Here is a 27,760-nt window from a genome sequence, read left to right on the forward strand (position 1 = left end):
GCTCTCATTGATGTCATTCCTATTTTAATCCACTTAAACCCCATTTTTCACGAGACATTCCAGACACAAAAACCGAGCGTCTGTATCTTAAAAGAACTGTTTGGGCTGAGAAATATTTTCAAGCTCAATTTCAAAGCATCATGCCAGCAATGCTCAACAGGAGTTTTTTTTTTTTCAATTGCACTTACAATGACCTTCATTGCAGTTGTCCTTGTACGTTCTTTGGATGTTGAAAGAGGCTTCAGAGTTGAGAACAACCGTTACAGAAAGGCTTCTGAGAATTTAGGCGACAGAGAACAAAGGAGAGTTTGATTAGCATGAACCCAGTGACAGCAATTCATTGTTGGGCATTTCACACTTTCCACACTTTTTGATAAGCCAGTTAGATAAATGTAGACATCAAATCAGTTTATGATGTCAGAATAGTGAATTGAGTGAGAAAAAAAAAAAGATTTATGTAACATTTCGATGACCATACCTGCACTTAAAAAAGTATTTAAAAAAAGAAAGTTTAATCAACTAATGCTTTAAAACTTTGGTCCATAAGTTTCAAATTTTTGTTTGTCACATACTTAACAAAGCTTTGCATCGTGCAATGAAATTATTTGGTACCCTCCATATGTATGTACAGATGACCATTTATTGAACTATTGTAGTGCATTCATTTTGCTGGTTCACAACTGTATTTTAGAACGCTTCATGACCTTAGGCTAAAAATAAATCAAGTTTTTTGTCTGTCATAAATTTGACAAAGCAGAGCATTATATTATTGTTATCAGCGGGACTCACTCTCTCCAGTGAAAGCCAAATCCCCCCATCCAGAAATGTCAATAAATCTACTCAGAAATGACAGATAAGAAGACGCTCCTTATACATAACTTAAGATCATGTTTAAATGATTTGTCTCTATCAAAAGTACTCCGATAATCATTGTCAGTACATCCATGGTAACAGAGCAAACAGGATTTGATATGAGCTTTTTGAAGCAAGAGTTTCAAAATGTAGAAACATGAGGCCAAGTTTACTGTGCTCATCATTTCTACCTTTTGTTTAAATATGAACATCCTGTCGGGAAAAATATAATAAAATAAAGCATAGATCCTTTCAAAAAAAGACATTTTAATTGAATTTATTTGATACATTCAAATAAATTATTATTATTATTATTATTATTATTATTATTATCATTATTATTGTTGTTATTGTTATTATTATTATTTAAATAAATTAATTAATTAAATTATGTGCTCTATTGTCAAGTTTACATATTTCGATTAGATTTTAAATTAACATCTAGTCAAGTCAAGTAATTGTAACATAAATTAAAAAAAAAAAAGTACCATTTATTAAACTGAATCAGTTACAACAAGATGAAAAGACTTTGAGAATATAACTCATGGAATTGAATTAATTTACGTCAATAATGTGTATGAAATTACTGTTAACAAATTCTGTATTTCAGATATGTTGAATTTACTTTATAACGTTAATGTGATTACTGATAATATATTCTATGTATCTCAAGTATGTCAAATTCACTTTAGTGAATTGGATATATGTGAAATATGTTAAATTTACTTAATTAAATGCATGTAATTACTGTTAATACATTCACTGTATTTCAAATAGTTGATTTTACTTAATAACATTAACTTAACTAATGTTGATCAATTCTATGTATCTTAAATATATTGAATTTAGTTTACTTATATTTAAAGTCTATTACTGTTAATACATTTTACATATTTGAAATATGTTTATATTCATCCACATATTTATAATGTATGCGATGTATTAATTATAATTACATAAACTTTATTCAAGTAAAATAGGTAAATGCTATTGTCAACATTCAGTTATATTTTTAGTTTTTTTCCATAGGTGATGTTTGTGATCTAAGTTGAAATTTCTAAATTCAGAATCAAAACTTTATATGCAACTGAAATTCGTAAAACTGACAAAATCATACATATAGTTTATTTAAGTTCAAAGCTCTGAAAGTCCCATCAATATGTTTTTTTTTGTTGTTGTTTTTTTTTATTCCTGGAACACTGACACTCTTTCCATCCATACACAGTGTTAACCCTTTGAAACCTGAGCAATTGGCCTGATTTCTTTTAAAAAAACATGGGAAGAAGGTAATGAGCAGAGCAACTGAAGAAGAAATGACCCAAAAACTAAAAAAAATTTAAATAAATTAAATAAATAAATTAGTGTTTTTAAAAAAATAAAACTAGAAAATTACCTCAAAACTAGCAACAACAACAACAAAAAAACCCCTGAAAAGTAAGTGAAGAAAAAAAAGAGAAAAGTAAAGCAAAAATAAACAAGGAAATAACTTGGGGAAAAAACCCCAAACACAGGTAAACGAGGAAGTAACGTGAAAAAAAAAAAAAAAAAACGCCTAAAAATAATTCTGTAAACCCCCCTCAGCTTTTTAAAAATTATTTTCTAAATCTATTAATATCTTGCAATATGCAAAAACATGTCTTGCCAAGCTGCTCTCTGCCTTTCCCCCTATGTTTATGAAATGAAGAAAACACAACTGCTCTGGGTTTAAATAAAAGGCGTCTGCAGCACAAAAAAGTGATGTCTCTACAGGTTTCAAAGGGTTAAAAAACTGTGAACATACTTATTTACCTCTCTGTTTTCCCTTATTTTGCTTTAATGTGCGACTTGGCCTCTGAAACTCCGAAATGTCCCATTGGTATTGATAAGTTACTGGATCTATTCTGTATCAGTGTAGGCAAAAATTCTATTTTCATGCAAACTGTCCTAAATCATTTAACTCCATGATAAATGCAGACAAACTAGATTTCATCACCACCATGTAGCCATGTTGTTTTCAGTCACACTTCTTCCCCCTCCTCTCATCTTCTCTCAGCATATCACTGAGTCAGACATTTCGACAGAAGGAAGTAACACAGAAAGGAAGCTGTCAGACGGTGCCCTGGATGCTACACACTGTCTGCGTTTGTCTTGTTTCTGTTTTGCTTTGGCATCATGTAGACTCTATGGACCTGTATGTATGATTGCACAGAAGAACACAGGTTGGCCAGTCCTCCCTGTGCTCTGTCTCTTTCATTTTTTTTTTTTGTTGCCATGAGGTGTACTTGACTCATCCTTGTCATTTTGCTTTCTCTTCCTGTGTCACTTCTTTTTTTTGCCTTTTCTTGTTCCCTATACCGTATGTCAGTCTCCAGTACATGAGTGTGTTTCTGTGGTTGTCTGTTTGCGTTAAAATCACTTGAAGAGCAAAGAAAGAAGAATCCTGCAAAACTGAATTCTGAGTGAGTGGTTATTTCAAAGACTTAATGTTTGTATATTTGTAAAATGGGCGAGTTAAAAAAACCTACTGTGGAGATTAGCTTCATGGAAAAAGTCGTGTCTGCAGGGCTGCAGAGGAAATATGCAATCAAAGTTGTACTTGCAATTCCTTGAAACCTTAAAAAAATTGATTTAAAAGATGGTGTGTATGTTGTGAGCGGGTGATGCAGATAGATAGATAGATAGATAGATAGATAGATAGATAGATAGATAGATAGATAGATAGATAGATAGATAGATAGATAGATTATTTATCCCAACAGGGAAATTATTGTATCCAGCAGCTCATATAAAAACCACATAAAAACATAGACACAGTCACATGAAAGAAATAGCTACTTTTGGGGGCAATAGATAAATAAATTAATTTCTAAGCTAATGCAAATAAAAGTCTGTGAGTCAGCGGAGTGGCTAGTGGCGTGTGTGGCACGGGGACTGGTCACATTATTGAAAGGTTGCCAGAAAGAAATCCCAGTTTTGTGTCTTCGCAGTGGGATTTTCTGAGAAGACACATTTGTCTAATTAGATTTGCAGACATCTAAGTAGTCATATGATTCAGCCTGATTCTGAGCTAATGGCTGAGAAGTAAACAAAAGGCTTTAATGCCTCTTTCACAGCCCTCCAACTGCTCTTAATGTTGGATTGAGACTAAAGCAGATTTTGTCTTGTACCTTAACCTTTTCACCGCAATTAGTCCTAAGCGTATTGTAGATTTATGTCAACTAAAACCTGTATTGAAATCTGCTTTGGTGTCGAAAATGAAAATCAGAGCTTAAATCACAATCTGTTTTGGTTTAAAATTCAAACATTTGGAGCTTCAGCAGAGATTTCTTGGTTTGCTGGGAGTGTGTTTGAAAAGCTTTGAAGTGGGTTTGTTTGCATGCGGTGTGATTGGCTCTACTCTCAGATGCAAGTGCTTTTTTTAAAAGGCCACGACAAAGCATGATATGTGCTGAACGTATCAAAGCCCATTAATGCTTTTGTGTTCTGGGCGTACCGTCGATGCTCAGACGCATTGAGAGCAGATGGATCAGAAAGATGTGGCATCAGACTGCAGCTTTGATTTTAATAAAATAATACAGTGATGCATAAACTCCAAAATGAAGAAGGGACCACAAGATTCCTTCACCACAACACCCATCTGCAATATAGAACCCCAGAGTGTTCAATGTAAAATAGATAAATGAGAAATTCAAATAAACATAAATAAATCATTTAAAATTAATAAATGAGTATTCAAACTTAACCCTTTGAAAACAATGCAAATTGTCTTGATTTCTTTCAAAAACACAAGAAAATTACCTGAAAATTACAGCTCAAGGAGGAACTAATTCGATTTTGATGGACAAAGGTCACTGTGTCCTCACTAACTACGTTTTTGGCCACAGCTCAAGAGTTCATATGCTTATTACTGCAAAATGTCACTTAGGAGAAAATGACAGACTTATGACATTTTATATCAAAACGATAAAAAGCTAGATTCACTGTGACATCATAATGCCTTATACTTTTCTGGACATCAGTCAACTTCATAACTTGGGAACAGAAGGGGAGACATTTGGTCAGACACTGAATTGGTGACACTAATCCTGGATGCCCATCTTGAAACTGCTGACTGTAATAAAAATAATCATTAGCAAATGTTATGTAATACTTGGCTATGGCTATAATACTGTCAATATTGATAGTTCCTGATAAGTGTTTTTGTGCCATAAAGAATGTCAGAAGAATATAGTATAGTGTAGTATGTCATTTTAAAAAATTAATTTAAAGTCATGTCATAGTATGTTATTGAAATTCCTATGGAGCCCTGCTGGCTCTCTTAAATGGTACTCATGCATCAAGACTTTGAGAACCCCCGATCCAAGTTTTCACTTCAAATTTCTCTAAAAATAATCAGTTTAGCTATCCTTTTAAGTTTTTAGAAATCTCTGTGGGGGGAGTTCTCCCCAGACCCCCCTGCAGGGTTGAAAATAGTCCCCCCTAAATGTTCCCTGCATTATGTCTTACTTATTTATTGAGTATTGAACACATCGGGCTTCCATACTGCGAAACAGAAATGCAGTCGTAATTTAAATGAAAGGCCTGCTAACAAAGATTCAAAGTACGAAGTGCGGCTGTGGCCTCAGTCTTGTCTGAAAGTTAAGCAGTGCACTCTAAACTTACTTAGCCTCTGAGTTTGACCGTTTTTAATTGGCATTTCGGCAAAACAGCCTGGAACTAATGCCCGCTGTATTCTGGTTGAAAAGAAAAAGTTCTTTGACATTTCTCTAAGAGGAACCCCTGTGGATTGGAAAACACTGCTGTTGATCACAGAGGTTACTGTGCAGCATACAAATTTAAAGTTCAGTGAGGAGAGCAAACAGTACAGCAGTTCCCAGAAAAGCACACACACAAATAAAAGTGTGGCAGCCAGACTTAGTGTTTTTCCAAAGACAGGCAGGGTGCCGGTATACAGATTTATAAGTAAGAGCTCTAGTCTCTTGTCTAACACCACATTGACCTTTTATGTTTCTCAGTCTGTTATTTGTCCCTCTTCCCTTGTACACGACCGTGGCTTTCCGTAACATGCAATTTAGTCCACTTCCTGACACCTTGACCTGAGCACTTCAACCATAACCCGTTATCTACGGAAGCCTTGTGGTGCAAAACCAAACCAGAATTTGGAAATAAGTTAAAAGCTGAAGAAAGCAGAAGAACAAATCAGAGAAGCTGAACTGAGTCCATTGCATTCGCTCATCCAGTATTCCAGGACTGCAGCCTTAAAAAACATATTGCCAGCCAAATAGTTTTATACAGGCTGAGGCAACAATGTGACAACATAGTATAGTATCAGTGGAAAGTATGCCCAGTGTGCCTTGATGACTGGGCAGTGATAAGCTTAATTCGTTACGCATTAAATAGTCTACACTATCTCTAATCTTCTTTTAGTAGCCTAATCCGCTTCTAGCCTTGGTAGCAGCAACACTGTTACTTTTCACTGGCATACCTTTTACATTTCATCATTACTTATGCAATAAAGTGCTTTGTTTCAATGAGTGAAGACAAATGTGAGTAATCCATCTGGTTTCTATTTTTACAGTCGGAGCTGGGTTTTGGAGTGTCAGCAGTATGTTTTACAGCCCATATTATTACAGTCTACAACTACATATGTGTACATTCTGCTTTACCACAAAGATCACAATTTTGCACTGCTCAATTCGCAGTAAGTGTAGTCTTTGACACTATAATGACGCCATTATGCAGTCTCATACAGATTGCGGGTATCTCAAGTTTATCTGTAAAGTGCTTCTCATCATTTTTTGCCTCACTATCGTCGATGTTGCTCGCCTGTCAGCTGGTCCACTTATGGTCCAGACTCAAACACTTTAATTACTTTTGGATGGATTTCCACGAAGTTTGCCATCATGAGTTTGACATTTGTGGCTTTAAGTGAAATGTCTCACCATCTGTTGCATGGATTGTCATAGGGCTGCCCCTTGAAAGTCAGAGAGACTCAGAGCTGAGTTCTGAGATAACATTATCCTCTTTTCTGCTTAGAGGTGGTGAATTTGCAGCCACAGCAACGTAAAACAGCACATTTTCTAGCTTTTGTTATGTATTAGTGTCTGCAAAAAATGTTGTTGCACACTTCCAACCTGTCGTCAACAGCTGAATCTGATTCGACTGACATAATTCTGAGTTGGGAACAGCCCGTCTAAACCTATGAAAATCCTGTTATTTTCGATATAGTGCCATCATCAGGTAAAATCATCATTGATGTTTCTAAACCCTACAAGATCAGCCAAGTCTACTGACTAATTAAAACCCAGAGATAGTACATTTGCTACAAGGGCACCCAAACTTAAGACAACTACAACCTTGATTGGAAGCTCAGTTCAAAGAACATCTTAAAACTCATCTTATAATGCATGGCACCATCTTTTTCTTCTTTATGCTTACTTAACAAAAGCAAATAGATCCAATATAGTGTTATTTTTATCCAGTTGCTAAAAGTTGTCCTTTGTACTGAAAGTGTTGCCTGAGTTTTGACCTTATCTTGATGCATCTTGGAAGTAGTTGAAGTTGTGCCAAAAATCTCCACTTAGATTATCTTAGCAGAAGCAAAGGGAAACAGGTAGCCTGGTTCTCATAAAAAAAAAAAGAAAAAAGAAATCAACAGAAAGCTCACTGAGTGACATGTTGTGTCTTTCTTTATTCACTACTACAGAAATGTACAACAGTTTTTTGAGTGTTTCCGGCGATAGTGCTGGTTTCCTGACACCTCATCGTTACAGCTGAAGACAGGAAAATGAATCACTTTTGTTTGCCAAGAAATAGTTCTTGCACTTAATTTGCGCCAGCGACTGCTGGAGTCATTATATTTTGGGTTGTCGGTCCTATGTCTATCCAACCCATTCTCATGTACACGACATTTCAAAAAAATAATTTTGTACAAATAACAACCTGCACTCAGGGATGAACTTTTTAGATTTTGTCAGTCAAAGGTTAAAGTCACTGTGACCTTGTGTCCATCTCCTTCTTGTGAGCCCAATAATTCAAGAACAACATGAGAAAATTTTCTCAAATTTGACTCTTAATGTACACCTGGACTTAATGAAGTAATTCATATTTGGTAGTCAAAGGACATTGTGACCTTGAGCTTGTCCCATTTTCATGAATGTCATATCTCAGGAATGTCTGGAGGGATTTTCCTCAATTGTGGCACAAACACCAACTTGAAGTCAAGACCTGATTAGTTTTTGATAGTAAAAAAAAAAAAATCAAAGCCACTGTGACCTCACAAAACATGTTTTTGGCTATAACTTAAAAGTTCATATGCAAATTCTTTTGAAAAAATCATGCAAATGTCTAATAGGATATATTGATGAAGTGATATAATTTTGTATTCAAAAAGTCAGAGGTTAGCTTGACTGATATCACAATATTTTGCAGAAGCACTTCTCTGGCCATTATTCAATACCATAACTCAGGAACAGAAGGGGCGACATCAATATTGGGTCCCATCTTAAAACTGTGCAGACTATATATCTTTTGTGCTTCTACGGTAATGATGTGTGTTAAGCATCATGTTTTAGAATATGTAGCTTCTTTGCAGAAACATCCATATTTAAAGCATTGTCTGCCGTCATTACCACATATGAGTGTGGACAGACATGGATGTAAACTGTAACTTTAACTCGATAGGTTGGTGGAGGCATAAAACCGTGAGGCAGTAATTCTAGTGCATTCCTTCCATTCCATCTTATTTTGCAACATAAATAAATCATCATTTGAACTGAGGGGATTGTTTCATTCAGTCATCTCAGCCTTTGCTCTTAGACTACAAATTTACAGACCACAAACTTGACTGGTTGGCTGAGACATACAAACGCGAGGCAGAAATTTTGAAATTTTTGTTTGTGCACCGATTAAACAAACACATACAGGATCATAGAGGTGGAAGGTGCATTTTGAACTTTGGACAGATACAAGATAGCTGTTTCACCCTGCTTCCAGTCTTTACGCTAAACTACAATAATCACATCCTGAGTCCACCTCTGTACTCTGAAAGAAGTACATTTCCAAAAATGGTGAACTATCCCTTTGCCAATGGTATGATACATGCCATCTCTCCGGTTTGAGAATTCTCTTATCTGATGGATACATTCCATGCTAAGCACGTAAACGAAACTGACAAAACACCCAACTGCTTTTAAGGTTTTGTTGGTAATATCACTAATATTTGAAAAAAAAAAATTAAAAAAAATAAAGGAGTTACTGCACAAAAAGTGTGTGTATCTGTGTGTGTTTGTGTGTGTGGTTACAAATCACTTGCACATGACTGAAGCCTGCTCCGCGAGGATAAGAATAACCTTTGTGATTTTTAAATAATCTAAAAGAACCTCCGCTAATAAGAGTTGTGTGGAAGTAAGGGTTTTTCTGACGATTAGAGTCAACATGCAGTTAATCATAGGACATCGCAGGACAAACAGAGCTTAAGTGACTCTTCCAACATTGTTGTTGCTCTTGGCAGCGCTGTCATTTTCCTGTAACTGTAATTGAATGGACCACATTTGTTTGAAAAGTCTAATCTACAGTCTAATCTATTTGCGTCATCCCTCTCGCCTGCTTTGAATATGTACCTCATGGACCTAAATTTTCCCCTAATAGACTCACAGCAGTATAATGGTTTCAAATGGACTGACTTAGTGCCTTCGAGACTGTATTTCTATTATTTCTATGTCATTATCAAATGTACCTGGATGCTGAGATAGGTGTTCAAAGCTCTGCTCTGTGCAGAGAGCCTCACATGGATTGGCAGTAGTAAAGTATTGATTCATATATGTCTGAAGAACAGGAACAGGTTACAGATATTCTTACAGACGTTTGTTATTTCCCCTGTGGTGCAGACTGAGCGCTGACTTTGACCTGTGTTCAGATTCTGACAGCAGATAATCTTGTGCCATCATTATGCTGCTGACACTCACTTCCTGCACAATCCTTCACTGAGCAGGATATCCCCAGCAACATGTGGAAAACAGATATATAATCTATTTGGTGTGTGAGAATACTTTAACAAACATAGCATTGATAAAGTTAACCCTAAAATAGATTGGAAAAGTTAATCAGGCTGTGCAATCTGGCCATGTTTCATCCTCAAACAAATAACTCAGTTGTCCTAAGTTTCATGTGACTTGCAGGGAATGCAGCTCTGAATCTGACACAAACTGACTGCATTTATTGTGCGGTGATCAATAGTGCAATAAACTAATGTTGTACTCTTTCTTTCTCTTCTATGTGACTGGATCATGATAATTAACCACCGACATCACTACAGGTAAGTTTTGATTTTTTATTTCTTTTATTTCTCAGTGAAGATGAACTCTGTGCCTCGTGGAGATTCTCTGAGCTTTGACCACATTCTGGTTTTAAGGTTTTAGTGACAATGTGCTTGTATTGGGCCCCCATCAAGATAGTCTTTTTAGGAGCCTGGGGCGGTTTGTTGTAGCTGTTTTAAATTAGAATGAAAGCTTTTGCTCTCTACTTTTGGGTTGTTTAGCACCTAATGTTTTTCTGCTCTATGGGCTTACTGTTTTTAAAACACATTTTGCTTCCAAATCATCACATACTGATCCTTCGTTAGGCGCTGCACATCAAACTATGACTCTATGGGACCCTCTTTTGTCACTTATGGACTCTCAGGGCCGGTGTGTCAATTCCAGCTCGTTACATCAAGTCAAATCAAGTCAATTTTATTTATAAAGCCCATTTTCACAAAACACAGTTTGCCTCAGAGGGCTTTACAGCATATGACATCCCTCTGCCCTAAGACTCTTACATCACCTAAGGAAAAACCCTGAAATTTTCCCCTGTAACGGGGAAATAACAGTTGAAATACAATTATGACAAAAAGGAAAGAGAAAGAGAGAGGAGAAGAGATGCACAGAGATAATGGAAACAGACGCATGTCATAATAAATAGGTGTAAAATTACTAAATGCACTCTATGATAATATTGTGGGTGTTGATAAGAGTCCCATGCGTATATTGATAGTGGAGGTGTGGCTCAGAAATATGGCAGTAGAGGGTTGCGTCAAGCAAACATGCATAAAGTCCTGTTTTGAAATAAACTTCCAGTGTAAGTTTACATTGCTTTTAGGTTTAGGCAAGAAGCGTATGTGGTTAGTTTTACAAAACAGATTATGGTTTGAGTTAAAAATAAGTACTTTTGTCACTCTCGTAATGTAACATGACATATTATACTACGTTCTTAATATAACCCAAGAATGTTTTTTGGTTTTACCCTGGACACGAACAGCAGTCTCCTGGGCGGAGGAATTGTGTTTGTTTGACTCTTTCTTGCTTTTTATACTACAGCTGTTGTTCAGAGCGTCAAATAATGATGTGGCCCGGTGTTTCTCTTATAAATGCTAATGCAGAAAACACACCAGTCAGTAGTGAAGTGCAGCCGGCAGCAAGCTGCCATGCAATATCTATGGAAAGGCTTGTTTGTTTTGCTTACGTTTAACATTTAACACAGAACTTTGATTTTATTTGTTAAAGCGATACACAAAGGTTTTATTATATGTGTTTCACAAAGTGAGATATAAAAAAACAGGTCAGTCAAGCATAAAGAATAATGTTGTGGTCAACATGGAATGCATCATGCAAAACATGCTACTGACACCAGTGGAGGCACAACAGCTTCTGACCTAATTTGACATTAAATACAAACTGTCTGTCTTTAACAGATGGTACAGTAGCAGCAGTAAAATTAGTCAAAAAAACCCCAAAAAAACACTCAAATGCTGATTTGTACTACCTCATCAAACTTGTTTCGGACAAATGTGTAGGACATGACTTTAACCTTACTGGATTTCATCACTAAGACTTACAAAACAATGACTTTTTCTTAAAAGCAGAAAAACCCCAAAAGTGCAGCTTTTTTCCTGTTACATGCTGTATTATGAAATAAGGTTTTTTTTTTAAATCCGTATCACTCCAAGTATTTCTTAAGCAAATTTGCAAAAAGCAGATTTTTTTGCTTTGTTTTGTTTTCTGGTGATATTAAATTTCCGTCTCTAAATCCAGATTCCCTGATTCAGTGCAGGATTTCTACAAAAAGGATAACACAGGGCGCCGTGAAGGTTTACACACTACCTGTGCCTGTGCCTTCAGCAAAACCTCTAGTTGTGTGGCCTAATGTGATCCTGTTATAATCGGGAGTGGATTTATGTTAGGTATGAGGAGCTTATGAACCCCCTGGCAGTCAGTGTGGAGCAGCGCTGTGTTTTCATGCTTCAGGGAAAGTTGAAAAATGCTCTCAGGCTTGGATGGGCTTGAATTATTCATGGAGATGGAGGGAGAGGAGCTGTAAAAGCCTTCATCTTCACTTTTCTGCCCCTGGCTGTGCGGCTCCGCGGTGCACTCCGAGTGATGGGGTGAGTTGGGGTAAGAAGGCACATGATTACCCTTGCAGAATATCGATACCACATAGACTGGCAGGGGAAGAGCTGCTAGGGGGGCTGTGCTGATGGGGCGCGCCAACTGCCTTTTCCTTGTAGATTCCCATCCAGACCGCAAATTTCTTGGATTTTGTTGTTCCACATCTAAACATCTGTTTTGTATATTGGCTCAGACATTATGCTGATAGCCATGCTGACATTTTCATACAGTGTACCAAGGCTGTCATGGCTGTCAGCAGCTTGTAAAACAAAGAGAACGATGCTAGAAGGCATGGAGACACATTGTAAAAGTGCTGGCAGTGACCTGTAGTATTTAGTTATATGGATGAACAAGTTTAACCGCTACTGGAAATCTGATGAATATTTTGACTTCCATGTTATGAATGGAAGACATTCAAACATGGAGACTGACCTTGTCATATGCGTTCAGATTTAATGAAGGTTGGTCCAATATTGGCTGGGTTGAGTTTGAGATTGTCAAAGAATATTAAAGGATATGTCTGATATTTTTCAAACCAATGCCGACCTTCTTAGTGTTGTATATATCCGCTGTACATTGTATCACAACACACATATTTTATATTTCCAACTCTACATACTAGTTTTATACATTGCATCGTAACCTAAGGCACAAAGTTTGTATATTTTTCAACACTTTACACACTCAGCACATTGCACATATTTATAACTGTAAATATTCACATTCTAGTACTAATTGTTTCTTATTATTACTGTATTTTTATTTTATATTTTTTACACACACACTTAGCACATTATGCATATTTATAACTTTTAAATATTTTCATACAATTGAAACTTGTTTTTATAGTTACTATATTACTAGATTATATATTATAGTTTTTACATGCTTTGTGCTAGTACTTATTTATACTTTCTATAATTCTCTTTGCTTGGCATCAGAGTGGCTGTAACAGACCATAATTTTCCTCTGGGGATCAATAAGTTATTTTTTGATAATGATTCTGATTCTGAAAAGACGCAAATACCCACTGAATGTATCTACGAACAACTATTGTCTATGTATCCAAGTCTGATATATCCTCATCCTCTGTGCCATTAAGTTCTACTGTTGTCCAAAAACTTTTAAAAACACATCAGTGAGCCAAACTGTTTCACTGTATGACACGTTCCTTTATTACCATGAACACACACACCACAGTTTGTGACTCAATCCCACATAAACCATCCTGCTACTCACTTGAACACCAAATGTGGATTGAACATTTAACTAAAAAATTTTTTTTTGAAAGTGCCGACCAACTTTATGAAAATATATGTGACATATATGTTTAAAGAGTTCTTGGAGTTAGGGTAAGAATGTCCCGGTAAGCTAAGCAAAGCATCTTGAGTCATGTCTTTGCTGTCCAAGGTATGTAAATTCACGAGTCCCTGTCACGTTTACCACTTTGTTCATAATGATGAAAGACAAAAAGACCTTTGACCTATGCTTTAGTCCAGTCCACGTCTAATGAGCAAACAAATCCAAAAAGAGTAACCCAAGACAACAAGAAATCCCAGGAAAAGCTTCGAAGTATCGTCTCTTTGCTATAAGCCTAGATGGTAATACATGTTTCAGAGTAATCTTATTTGAGGATAAGGTTAGCTTTAGTCTGTTTTTCTTATTGTCAACAACAATAATAATAACTCTAACCCTCCAATTGTGTTTTTCTGTTTCCCGCTACGTTCTGATTTTCCTTGTGAGGCAGAGACACCAATGACTCTACAAACAAAAGCCTCAGTAAGAGAGGAAGATAAATGCAGCTGTAAATCATCCTTCACAGTCACAGTCACACCACAGTCTTTATTCAGTAGTATTTGTTTTAGTTTATTTTGAAGTCCATTGCACAAGACTACATTACTGGCCATTATCCATGGGTTTTAACTAGGTTTCCTTGGAGAGTGTTAGGGTTTAGGGGTTAGGTATTCACTAAATGAAGTAGATTATGCAGTTTCAGGGTAAGTGGTATTAATTCAAAATGAATGGAAGTAATCAATATTGCAAATAGTGCTGTGGTTAAAAAAAAGTCTCCTGGGGAAGTTTTGCTCCACCAGCTACAAGGCCTAAGGCTAAAGGTTTTGTGTCCTGACCTGTCTTTGCATTGATGTTCCAGTGGTGTAATGTAACAAAGTAATAGTACTTCATTAGAATACTTAAGTTTGTTTTTTTTGAATATCTATACATCACAGAGTTCAGACTTTTACATTTCTGTCAACTTTCATGTTCCCCCACCACCTTTCCTAAATAAAATGTATATTTCTATTCTACTTAATTTCCCATATGCATCTTGGTTGCTTACTACAAAAAAGGGAAGGAAAGGAGGAAGGAAAGAGGGAGAATGGGACGGACAGATGAACGAAGGAATGGGAGGGAAGGAAACACTGGATTTTGTTTTATATATCTTTTAAGCTGTTAACAACACGTTATTGAAGTGCAAGGTGGTGTACATATTTAAGAAGAAAACATTCATAATCTTCAAAATTCTGAACACTTGCTTTTTTGATTATCAGCATTTTCGTTGACTTTTACTTTTATGACTTTGGTACATTTAAAATACTACAATTACTTTTGATAGTTAAGTACAGTAAATATCAGACACTTTAAGCTTTTACTCAAGTAATATTCCAATAGATGACTTTAACTTCCACCAAAGTCATTTTCTGTTAATAAATCTGTAGTTTCATCAATTATGGCACTTCATCCACCACTGTGCTATCCCCTTCACTGGGCATCAAAAAAAAAACCTTGAACCTTAAGAATTGATATCCTAATTTTAATAGAATTTTCTGTAAATATTAATGGCCCCAACAGGACTTATCCAAATGTTAGTATTCATCGGCAACATAAAGGGCAGATTGTCATGACCTTTGCTGAGTAGGTCCATGCTCCCAAGGAAATAAACCATTTCCTCTATTGCTTTATGGAGTTGTAATTGCTGCCCTTTAAAAACAAAAAAGTTACCTTGGGACACTTTAACACAGAACAGGTCTAGACCATACTCGGTAAGACATAACAATTCAAATTCATTCCCACCAAAAGCAAGCACATTTGTGCAACTATTGCAAGGAAAAACTTCCTTTAAGAGTCAGAAACCTCGAGCAGAACCAAGACCCTATGGTATGCAGCCATCTGCCTCTACCTCTGACACAATATTTATTTTAATTTAACTCCTGAAACTGCCACAAAACTTCAAAAGAGAGAGGAGAAATCACACATTTGTATCATAATTTTGCCAGCCCCGGTGCCAGAAGAGAGTCAATCACCAGTGCAGCCATTTTCTGGCCTAGATAAACAAAACTCTGGAGAGTTCAGATTAAATGGGACATGTACGAATTTTGGTGCATAACCTTTCATAGGAAAACATACAGGCAGTGCATGAGAACAGCCTGTGAAAGGTGAAATGTTTTCTGAAAAATTCACAAGCTCTTCATACTTCAGATACTTTTTTGACTCCCTAGCTCCATCTAATATTTTCAAATTTTGGGATATGATAAGCTTTTTATTTAATAGCGTTGCTTTGAGTGTTTCGTCTGTAGTCCTACGTCTGCTCTCCGGTCTTGTTGCTAGCGTGTTTCACCTTTAAGGGGTGCTGGAATGGGAGCGTTCAGCACAGTGGACTGTTATGTAAGCCGTTGGCTGTGGTGCTCAGAGCTGCGTGGCCCCTGCACTGTCCCGCTGCCAACAAGCACAGGAGGTTTCATCACCCCGCTGTTTCAAAGGGTCCTCTGGACTCTGGATATTGTTTAGTAACGCTCTTTAGTTTGCCTAATTCGTTTTCTCCTTTCTCTCTGCTTTACACCATCCATCTGTCATTCTCCCTGATAGTCTCCCTTGTTTAAACCCTCTGTCTTTTCCCTCATGCGCTCTCTCCTCTTTTGCTGACTCACTGCGCGCTCTGAAATTATAATGCACTGAAATAGCTGACGCTTTCGCATGGTCTTATTGCACCATTTTGTTTTTATATCTGCTTCTCCGCTGTGATTCCCACTCCACCGAGACTGTGTCTAACAAGAAGCTGTGAATAAGGATAAGGCGAGGACGACTTCCTCCCACTGGGGTTTTTATTTTAGTGTGTACTAAAATACATCATTTGGTTTTATACATAGAGGAAAGTAGAGCTGGGTTATCTGTCACATTACATTATGAAGCTAATTATTATTATTTGTCATTGTCATAATAATATATAGGTTTTTGAAGTGACAAAAAAAACAGTTGTAATAGAATTAACAGAGATACTTGTACGGCATTACAAAGGACTATAGTTATGTTAATTATTATTGTAAGCATGACAAGTAAAAATATGTTTAATAATTTAGGGTGGAAATTTATGATAAAGTTGCAAGCAGTGATGACCTTTGCACAATATTTGGCACTGGACAACACACTTACTACACGTCATGTTGCTATATATCAGTTGTAGACCACACCATGTAAATTCTATGTAAATCAAATGATAATTGTCAGACAACGCTTACTTCCTGTTGCCAGTAGGTGGTGCAGTTACTATGACCCCTAATTGGCATGTAGATGTTTTCAGGCTGTGAGTCTTGTCAAACGTGAAGTTTGGGGCAGATTGGACCATGTACCTTGGACTTACGAACTACTTCCTATTTGACACATTGTGCGGCTGCACATACATGAATCAAAATAGAAGGTGTGCATGGAGACACCCAACCAGTCTGTGCACTTATCATTCAAATTTCAACTGAGGGGCTGACTTTGTGGTAGATTTGGGTGTGGACTGTTTTGTATGTCGTGCTCTAAAGAACCTTCAAACTGCATTTGACGCCAGCCCTCACCAGCTGTCAGATAGTGCTCATATGAATCATATTTGGTACGAAAGGGGTCATTGTAGACGACACTCACAGATGATCTATTTTCCTGTTGAAGCTTGAGGACTTGTTGTGATAGAGTTGTCCTTTTGCAGTGGTTTGAAGAGACGTTTTAAGGGCTATATCGCACAGAATTTGCCAATTTGTGTAAACTTGTTCAGCTGCTGTCCGTCACTTTGATAGTACAACGAATGGAATTGGATGATGTGGTTATCTAAAAGAAAAACCTAGTCTTATCGATCCAAGCCTAACTCTGTTAATGATCACTCACACAACTACCAACTTGATTACCTAAAAAGGCTGCGTGTGTTTACATCTATTTGGACAGCATTGATATATCTGCAGTGGTGTACTGTAAGTGAGGCCTTTTTCACCCAGCACCAGATACTAAGTACTCTTTGCGCACAGAGCGTTTCTCTAAAATATGTGAGGCGCACAGGAGCCGAGGCAGAGCAACAAAAAAAGAAAATGATTAGAGAACAGCGGCTCTTGTTGCCAAATGTGCATCCTGTGTGATCAGGCCCTAAGTCATTTTATCTGTCAAAACCTGTTGAGTAATAATTGTGGGTGGATGAGCAGAAACATCAGACTCTGTGTGTTCGGCGTGTGTGTGTGTGTGTGTGTGTGTGTGCTCGGGGTTGTGCGTTGGTGGTTGGAGGGATGGGAAAACATTGAGTTCTCTTTAAAGTGATTTCACATGGTGAATTTTGTCTTTAGGTTCAGGTCAGGGTTTCACTAGCCAAGGTGCCTCTCTGGTTTGACATTGGCGAGGAAATTTGATCAACGTGTTTTCATTACAGTTGATCCTGCTTTTGAGCATTTAGCGGGCCACCTGCCATTAAAGTCTAAACAATCAGCATGGAGCATCTTACCATGTGCCCACTGACTGAGAGTCTTTTTTCTGACTGCTTGTGAGTGATGTTAAAGGCTCTGATAGCATCTGATGGATACTGGTTTCATTTCTGAGTGGTAGGTCAAGTGTCTGTGGTGCTTTGTCATAACATTACATCATTTTGATGAGTCAGCCTCTTGATAGCATCAGTGGAAAATAAACAGAACCTCCAAACTACTTCTAAATTCACTTTTCCCCAAACAGTTTTTACTAACGTAGTCTTTTACGTAAGTTCAGAATGACTGGAAAACAATGAACTGCCTCAATAATTCACTTTATTAATTATTCACTTACTTAAAATCACATTTCATGCTGTATGTGTCTATTCAAATGTGTAAAACTGTCAGTAAGCCTGACGTATTATGGCATGTCACTGATGCTTTAGCCTTATGTGGCATTAAATCAATCAGACTGGATCTTTTGTGCGGGTTAGTTCAGTGTATAGTGCTTCACATTTGACCAAAAAGATCATTTTAAATTCTAGAACATTTTGAGACTAAATTAGAGAATTAAAAATTATCAATAAGTAAATGTAAAATCAAACAAAAAAGATGAAAGTATATTTTAAAAGAACAACAATAAACAGATTAAAAAAATAGAGTAAAAAGTGCTTAAATTTAAGGCTACTACATGCTTCAGATAAAGCTGCGTGTCAGATTGTGAGTAGTGCAGCAAAGTGTCCCTGAGAATTATGCTCAGATTTGCCTTGACATAGTTGTCATGTTCTGAACTGTCCGATACTGCTGTTTTAGTGTTACAGCAGGGTGGATAAACGTCTGAAACCCCAATTCCAGCACTGAAATCGGCTGCAGCTGCATTCTGAAATAGACAACTCACCAATCATTTCCCACTTTCCTGAATGATTAGCCAGGTGTGTGGCGATGTGAAAATTGGACATCTTTCTCAAGCTCTTTTCTTCTTCTTCAAAAAACTACTTGTTACTTCTTATTTGCAACATCATAAATGCCTAGTTTAGTTAAACATCATTTGTACGAACTTGTTAGTTTGAAACATACTGGAAATGGAGTTGGATTTTGGGGTCTTATCTGGCTGAGTACAATACCTTTTTTTACTGATGCATTTACATTATAAGATGAGATAAGACAATATAAGATAATCCTTTATGAGTCCCACAGTGGTGAAATTTGCATTGTTACAGCAGCAAGGTGTGTACAAGATAAAAAGTGAAAACCAACATGCCAGACGCAACAGTTAAAAAATATTTACACCAGGTGCACATGGAAATAATTGGTAACAGTAAAGTTTCCCAGCAGTGGCTCTGAACCTGGATGTTTCTTACTGACAGTTGATGGTATTTACCCAATATTATTTGAGCCACTGAACCTGGTTGTTTTTAGCAGCACATTGCATTGTTTCCCAGTCTCGATCAGTCACCCAAACCTGGGTGTTTTTAGCTAAGCATTGCATCATTTCCCAGAGTTTCCCTGTGCTACTTGTGGCAATGAAACCTGGGCCTTTTTTTTTTAACACGTAACAGCATTTCCCAGTGGCGTTTGAGCCATCGACCCTGGTTGTTTTTCACCAACCCATCACTGCTTTTTCATTAGCTTCTGTGCACCAAAAGCCGGAGGTTCTAAGCCAAGACATGATCTTTATCCTGAACAAGAGTTTTTTTTGTGCCTGAACTAAACACATCTTCACCACAGTGTTGCTGAGAGACGGAAAGTTTTAACATATTGGCTACACAATAATGTAAAAATGTAACATATCCATGGTCTCAGACAATACAATGCAAGCATTTTTTCCAGTTGATTGGGTTGCATGAGTGAGCAATCTCCATCCTTGGAGAAATGATTGTTAAATGCAGTTGGGTCTTACTGTTTCCATGATCTTATATCATATTCATTTTACCCATACAGTTATTCCACCTCAGCCATAAACCTTTCCCTGAATTGTTGAGTTCCTGGTGTTTTAATTCAGTCTTTTTAAATGCAAATTAAAATTAGCATAAAAGCAGAAACACTGGTCAGCCTAGAGGAATGCAAATAGGAGTTGCTGTTGACAGCCAATTAGCACGAAAAGATCAGTCAACTTTCCCCCACCAACAAACGTGCATAGCTTCCACACGTTGGTTGACTCTCGTCGGTCACCTAGCTGAGCTGTATCGGAAATTAATGGACTCCAGTGAGTTGATGTTTATGGTGTTGGAGTGAGCAATTCCCCTGGCAGGGAGTCAGGGGAAAATGGTGAATTACTGGATGCAGAAATGCGACCCGGCACTAATGGATGTAGAATGAGATAATCAAGAGGCTAACGAGGACAGGAATATTTGTCAGAGAGAGCAGCAGTGAAGAGCTTTGTGCTTGGCTTTAGACATCCAAAATGCATCCATTACCCTTAACTATACCAGGCCCTTTTTTATGCACTGACTTACAATTTTATGTTCCTGCAGGGCGCATGAATGTATCCCAACACAAAGGGCCTCTTCTAGACTCACAGCTGTGCATGAGGCTTCAGCTGGACTCGCTGTCCTAGTTTGGCAGCTATTGACACACACACACACACACACACACACACACACACACACACACACACACACACATACATGCGAACATGAATAATAGGGGACTATCTAAGTGTACTATCCAAGAGGGAACCTTTATTAGCAGTCATTTTAAAAATACAAAACTAGAATTGAAAATTTACTTTTGAGGTCTTCTTTCACAATATTACTGCAAATGTGATTTTTACAATTTTTTAAAGAAATTGCCAAGAGGGGACCTGAAGCCTTGAGCTAACAGCCTGCCTATCAAAGGGGGACATCCATATACTGCAGTCAAACTGGTTTATCCTGGTTCTCTCACCTATAGAGTGCTTCTTTTTCACTAAAACTTCATTTGTATCTTTAAAAATGGGTATGTAAACTTTATTGCTTGCAATATATCAACATTTTTGTGATAATAAATATTATAGAAATAATACTTGCACAAAGCAAAGTATATCTTTTAAAGAAGGCTCCTCATAATCCTGTGAATTCAGTTTTATCTTACTATTTAGTGTTTATAACTTTATTGTTGTCTTTGTTTTATATATGTATATATATATATATATATATATATATATATATATATATATATATGTATATTTAGACCAGACCAATTGTAACTACCAATGTATCACCAAAATTCAGAAAAATAAATCTATAAACGAGTAACATTATACATAAAATGATCAGCAATATAATTACTTATTTTAATAAATAATATATTTATTTTAATTAATTAATCACTATAAAATGATTTAACACAAGTCTGTGACTAGACCTTAAAAGCTGTTTGCTTCCCAAAAGAAAGAAATCAAACTGTGACATGACAGATGAGCTCAGGTCCAGAGAAGTCAGTGGCGCTTCTGGATTTTGTTGAATCTGGCTTTCACTTAGCATAGTAGAGTCTTAAATTGCATTTATAGATGCAGTGATGAACTGTGTTCACTGTCAGTGGTTTTCAGTGTCCCCAAGCTCATTTTTGTGATATCATGTTGGTATTTAATGCAGTGCAGCTTTATGGGTCAAAGGTCATGGCCATTCATTTTTGGTTTTTAGCCTTGTCCCTTTTATGCAGAGATTTCTCAAGGTTCTCTAAATCTTTTCATGCTATTATGGCAGATAGTTAATGGATTTGAACAGCAAATATCTTGTTTTGTAATGTATTCCTTTGTGTTCACAATAGTTTTTCAGTGATGGATGAAACACCTGTGTTTGTTAGTATTTTAGCATTATCTAATCTAGACCCCATTCAAAGATGTTTGTTTTTTTAATGACTACAGTCTGTAACACATACTACACACACTGGCATGCAGCATTGTCACAGTGCACAGAGAGTGTGCGTGAAGTGAAAGGCACATAATAAATAATATAATAATACGATAAGTTCACAATGACACTCAGCTTTACAGGACTTTAAATTCCAGTATTGTGAACTAAAACCTTCTTTAGCACTTAAAGTTTAACTGGTATGTTAGTGTTTTTGATGGGCATTGAAATGGTGATGAGCCACCAACAACTCATCTCAAAAACCATCACAACAGGATACACATCTATGAATGGGCCTTCATAAGTCGACTTTCTGTTTGTACTCTTGAACTTTGCACTCTAAAAAAGAAAAAAATGTCCACACTCCATTTCCTTGTAAGAAAAACTAAAAAAGGAGTTTTAAATTAAAATTATGTAACATCAAACTTTGACTTGACCTTTTTTATTGTTCAATTTCCAAAATACTTACCTGACCAGTTTTCACAAGTAGTGAATGTCAATCAAGTTTTCAATATACTTGTGTTCTCAGTCTGTACTTAAAGAAATGCAACTTGTTTGTTGGGTGCACATTACAGAAGAAGGTCCACCCTTGAGTAGGATATAATGACATGAGTCCACTGTTGGCTGGTACATAATGTCACAAGTTCCTTCTTAGATAGCACAGAGTGACGTTCACACTCAACCATGTAAAGCACATACAAACATATTTAATAATACTTGTGAAAAAAAATCTCATCTGAATAATGTTACATTTCTTCTTCAAATATGATTTGTTAGTATGTTTGTGTAACAGAATATAAAGGCTCAACTTTAGTGGCTGGCTTAACCTTTTATGGCTTGATACTGTATTAATGGGGAAATTATGCCCCATTTCTAAAATACATACATATTATTTCTATGATCTAAGGCAGTCTAAAAACATTAGTAAACATGGGCAACTCATGCCCCATATCCAAAAACTGGAGTGCTTGTGATGTCATTTGATATAAAGTGTAGAGTTGCTCCATTGATATGAAATTGTGAAAGATTTTCTAGATGACACTGAGAACAGCCAGAAGAACAATGTTATAAGTATATGGGAACATTTTCGTTACAGAACTGACAACACCAATATAATAAAGTTCATTTGGGTTTATGGGATAACAAACATTCTGTTGGTCCCCAAAATTAGGCTCTCGATGAGCAGAAGGGAGCAGCTCCAGACTTTATACTTCATGACATTACAAGTCTGAGACTTCTTCTCTAGTGTCTAGATCAGAGATATCACACATACTGGCTGATCCCTTGGCCATGGAAAAACATACTGAATTCCTACTTTAGATGTTCACCTTTACAATGAAGGGTTTCCCAGAAAGGACCAAAACGATATAAAGGTCAGCAACAGTATTTGCTGATTAATCATAAAAATAGATTTATTATCAGACTTTACTGAAATTCCCATTAAGAGTTATTACAAGCACAGGATCTCTTTTACAATGTATGTGCGTGTTTTCAATTTATATGCATAAGAATGCATTTTCTTTGTCGATCAACATTACAGAAAAAGGGCCACACATATAGAATAAAGCGACGGTGGTCCCAAGTTGGCTGGTACATAATGACACAAGTTCCTTTTTGATAGGACAGAGTGATATTCACACTCCACCATAGATTAATGAAAAAGAAATAGAAAGGTGCATTTTGTAAAGAGAAAATATCTAATACAAAAATGTATCTATTCAGTAAAGCTTCTCATTGTTTAGTAAATTGGCACCAGAAATGTTGCCATTGTAGCTTTTTAAAATAAAGGCTATAATGTGAACACAATTATAACTTGTCTTAATATTCACTGTGATGTGACAGATGAGCTCAGGTCCGGGGAAGTTGGCAGTGTTTCTGGATTTTGCTGATATCTGGCTTTCACTTTGGTATAGTTAAGTCTTAATTTGCATTTATAGATACAGTGATAAACTGTGTCCACTGTCAGTGGTTTTAGTGTCCCCAGCTCATTTTGTGATATCCTTCAGTCATGTTGGTATTTAATGCAGTGCAGCTTTATGGGTCAAAGGTCATGGCTATTCATTTTGGTTTTTAGCCTTGTTCTTTTATGTATTTCTCAAGGCCCTTTTCATGCTATTATGATAGGTAATGGATTTGAACACCAAATATCTTGTTTTGTAATGTGTTCCATTGTGTTCAAAATGAATAGTTTTTTAGTGATGGATGAAACACCTGTGTTTGTAAGTGTATTTTAGCATTATCTAATCTAGACCCCATTCAAAGATGTTTGTTTTTAATGACTACAGTCTATAACATATATACTACACACACTGGCATGCAGCATTTTCACAGTGCACAAATAGTGTGCATGAAGTGAAAGGTACATAATAAATAATATATTAATACAATAAGTTCACAATGACACTCAGCTTTACAGGACTTTTAAATCCAAGAATTGTGAACAAAACCCTTTTTTAGCACTTAAAGTTTAACTGGTATGTTAGTGTTTTTGATGGGCATTGAAATGGTGATGAGCCACCAACACCTCATCTCAAAACCATCACAGCAGGATACACATCTATGAATGGGCCTTCACTAGTTGTCTCTCTGTTGACCCCATTCAAAGAGGTTTGTGCAACCCAGAACTAAGTTTTTATTATTGTTATATCTATTTTTTGGTTGTTTTTGATAACTATAGTTGGTAAATACACATAGAGTTGTAAATTAGTTGGCAACACAGGGCTGGTATACAGCATTGTCACTGCGTGCACAGAGAGTGTGCATGAAGGCATGTGAGATTGCTAAAATAAGTTTACATTGACACTCAGCTTTACAGGTCTTTACATTCCAGTGTTGTCAACTGAAACAACTCTTTAGCACTTAAAGTTTAACTAATGTTAATGTGTTTCTGATGGCCATTAAGTGCGTTAAAAAATTCAGACAAACAGAGCCACTGAGAGCCAAGATGCCCTACTGCTTTAGAGGGCCACTTAATAAATAATTACCTTTCAATTATTTCAGTGATATTACATACATGTGGTTATTATGTCACTTCCCAGCAGATGTTTCTTCATGTGAAAAACATGTTTAACTCCTTTTTTGAATAGCTTGTAGTCAATTGTGCAATTGATTTTACAAATGTGAAATTTGCTTGTATTTCTACTCTTTACAGTTTAACATTATCTTACCCAACATCCACTTGTTTAACACAGGAAAGAGGAAAAGCCATGTTTCAGTCAGATACAACATCTAGGATATGAGAAGTAAGCAACCCTGAAGCCCAATGTGTAATGTCCTCACAACCATAACGACCATCGTCAGCTAGAAGAAACCATCCCCCGCACTGCAGGGAATCAAGGCCTGACAGATTTTCACAGGCTGACTTGCAGAGAATCAAACCCTCACCCACTGCAGGTCACTCACTTCAGTGGCAGCAGTCTCCACTGTTCAACACTCAAAGTTAGGATCTGAGAATCATATGGGTGCTGGTCACTCCACCTCTTCAGTGTAGAAGAAATTACATATTTTTGTCCACTTCATCAACTGAAGGCCAAGTAAATATAAAAAATATATCTATAAACTGTGTGTGAATGTAATAAAGACAGATTGCTTTCTAAAGAATGCACAAAGCCAATTGAATCAAATGTACATAGATCATACAGAGATGAATAACATTTTTTTCACACATATGAATACTCAGCCTCTTTTAGGGATGCATCTTACTCCATAAATGTGGTAATTTTATTTGTCGGTATCATCTTTCTGAAGCTGGCAATACTGTATTATAGGCATCATTAATAATTTGTTAACTGACTGTTAATTATACTTTTGTCAATACTCCTTGATAACCAATGAAGAAATGATAACTAATTAACTTTACCCATTATAAGTAATGTTATAGATTGTTATTTTATTAGTCAAATACCAAGACTTATACAGTCTTGTATAAATACATAAACTAAGTATTAATGGTTTCCAACTAATTTGTAAACCTTTGTAAAAACAAAAAAGTAAATTATACAATATAAATATCTCTTGATAGATAGACCAAATATTTATAACACTTTGTTAACTATTAATAGTTGGTTTGAAAACTGTTTATAAACATTGTTTGATGGTTTCTATAGTTGAAACTGCTAATGGTAATAAACTGTTAAACTGTTAACAAATACCATGTAGCAGATCTTGAAATACTATTTGGAAGACCATTATAAAGTTGCAGTTGCTATTTAAATCTTTTGAGTCACTTAATAAATAATGTCTTTTCTAAGCACTTTGTAAGGTATATATACACGCTTGCTCTTCATTAAATTTCTCTTTTTTAATAGGTTACAAAAGTTGCAAAACAACAATAACTCACTACATTTATCTTTTGGCTCAAAGTTGCATGTCAACATTGACTTTCTGTTCATATATGTGTTTAAATGATAATCACACAATCAGGACACAAACATGTACTCTTTTATGTAGCTCACCTATAAAACATTTAAAAAGGGCTAAATTAGTTTTACTCCATACAATCAATAACCATTGACAACATTTTAACTATCTAAATAATGTTTGTAGATGCTTTACAGAGTATCTAATTCTGTAGTATTGTTTTACCTCTTTAGTTAAAAACAGAACCTTTTATTATAATTAGAATAATGAAATGTAAACTTGAGGCAATAACTCAAAGTAACATCAAAATGGTATGTCATGAAATAACAGATGTAATCATTAGGTAACTGAATATGTTCAACTACTTAAATATCCATAATAGTACAAGTTTTGAAAAAAAAAACAGTATTTAAAATGGGAATTAAAGTGGAGAATTGTATGCTCATCTGCATAATTTCAGGGTGTTCTTCCCAATAATCCAGGGATGTTGTACTAACCAAGATAAGCAGTGTGTGCTACTTGTTAAACCCAGGATGGGGGGAATAAGCCACGCTTCAGTCAGTCTAAATCAGATACAGCATCTTGAATATGAGAAGTTAGCAACCCCTTAGCTCATCGTGTCATGTGCTAACGACTCATCGCCAGCTAGAAGAAACCATCCTCGCACTGCAGGGAATCAAGGCCTGACAGATTTTCACAGACTGACTTGCACAGAGTCAAACCCCTCACTCACTGCAGGTCACTCACTTCTCAGTGGCAGTAGTCTCCACTGTTCAACATTCAAAGTTAGGATCTGAGAATCATGGGTGCTGGTCACTCCACCGCTTCAGTGTAGAAGAAATTACATATTTTTGTCCACTTCATCAACTGAAGGCCAAGTAAATATAAAATATATCTATAAAACTGTGTGTGAATGTAATAAAAGACAGATTGCTTTCTAAAGAATGCACAAAGCCACTGAATCAAATGTACATAGATCATACAGAGATGAATAACATTTTTTTTCACACATATGAATACTCAGCCTCTTTTAGGGATGCATCTTACTCCATAAATGTGGTAATTTTACGTGTCGGTATCATCTTTCTGAAGCTGGCAATACTGTATTATAGGCATCATTAATAATTTGTTAACTGACTGTTAATTATACTTTTGTCAATACCCTTGATAACCAATGAAGAAATGATAACTAATTAACTTTTACCCATTATAAGTAATGTTATAGATTGTTGTTTTATTAGTCAAATACCAAGACTTATACAGTCTTGTATAAATACATAACTAAGTATTAATGGTTTCCAACTAATTTGTAAACCTTTGTAAAACAAAAAAGTAAATTATACAATATAAATATCTCTTGGATAGATAGACCAAATATTTATAACACTTTGTTAACTATTAATAGTTGGTTTGAAAACTGTTTATAAACATTGTTTGATGGTTTCTATAGTTGAAACTGCTAATGGTAATAAACTGTTAAACTGTTAACAAATACCATGTAGCAGATCTTGAAATACTATTTGGAAGACCATTATAAAAGTTGCAGTTGCTATTTAAATCTTTTGAGTCACTTAATAAATAATGTCTTTCTAAGCACTTTGTAAGGTATACA

General features: G+C 36.1%; 1 protein-coding gene across 8 annotated transcripts in view; it reads left to right on the forward strand.

The window, feature by feature from the left end:
- Nucleotides 1-27,760, forward strand: part of thrb (thyroid hormone receptor beta) — a 137,638-nt gene that overhangs the window by 18,150 nt on the left and 91,728 nt on the right. The window contains exons 1-2 of one of the 8 annotated variants that reach the window (XM_088090094.1): nt 1,817-3,050; nt 3,197-3,290. The exons of 5 other annotated variants lie outside the window; for them this stretch is intronic. The gene's annotated coding sequence lies outside the window, so the exon portion shown is untranslated. Of the gene's footprint in view, nt 1-1,816; nt 3,051-3,196; nt 3,291-12,231; nt 12,251-27,760 lie in introns of those variants that run through there. 2 more of the 8 variants (XM_088090093.1, XM_088090096.1) reach the window with 2 other exon arrangements.

This window comes from Plectropomus leopardus, chromosome 17, assembly GCF_026936395.1.
Source record: "Plectropomus leopardus strain MGB_pleo_1.0 chromosome 17, ASM2693639v1, whole genome shotgun sequence".
Classification (NCBI taxonomy): Eukaryota; Metazoa; Chordata; class Actinopteri; order Perciformes; family Serranidae; genus Plectropomus; species Plectropomus leopardus.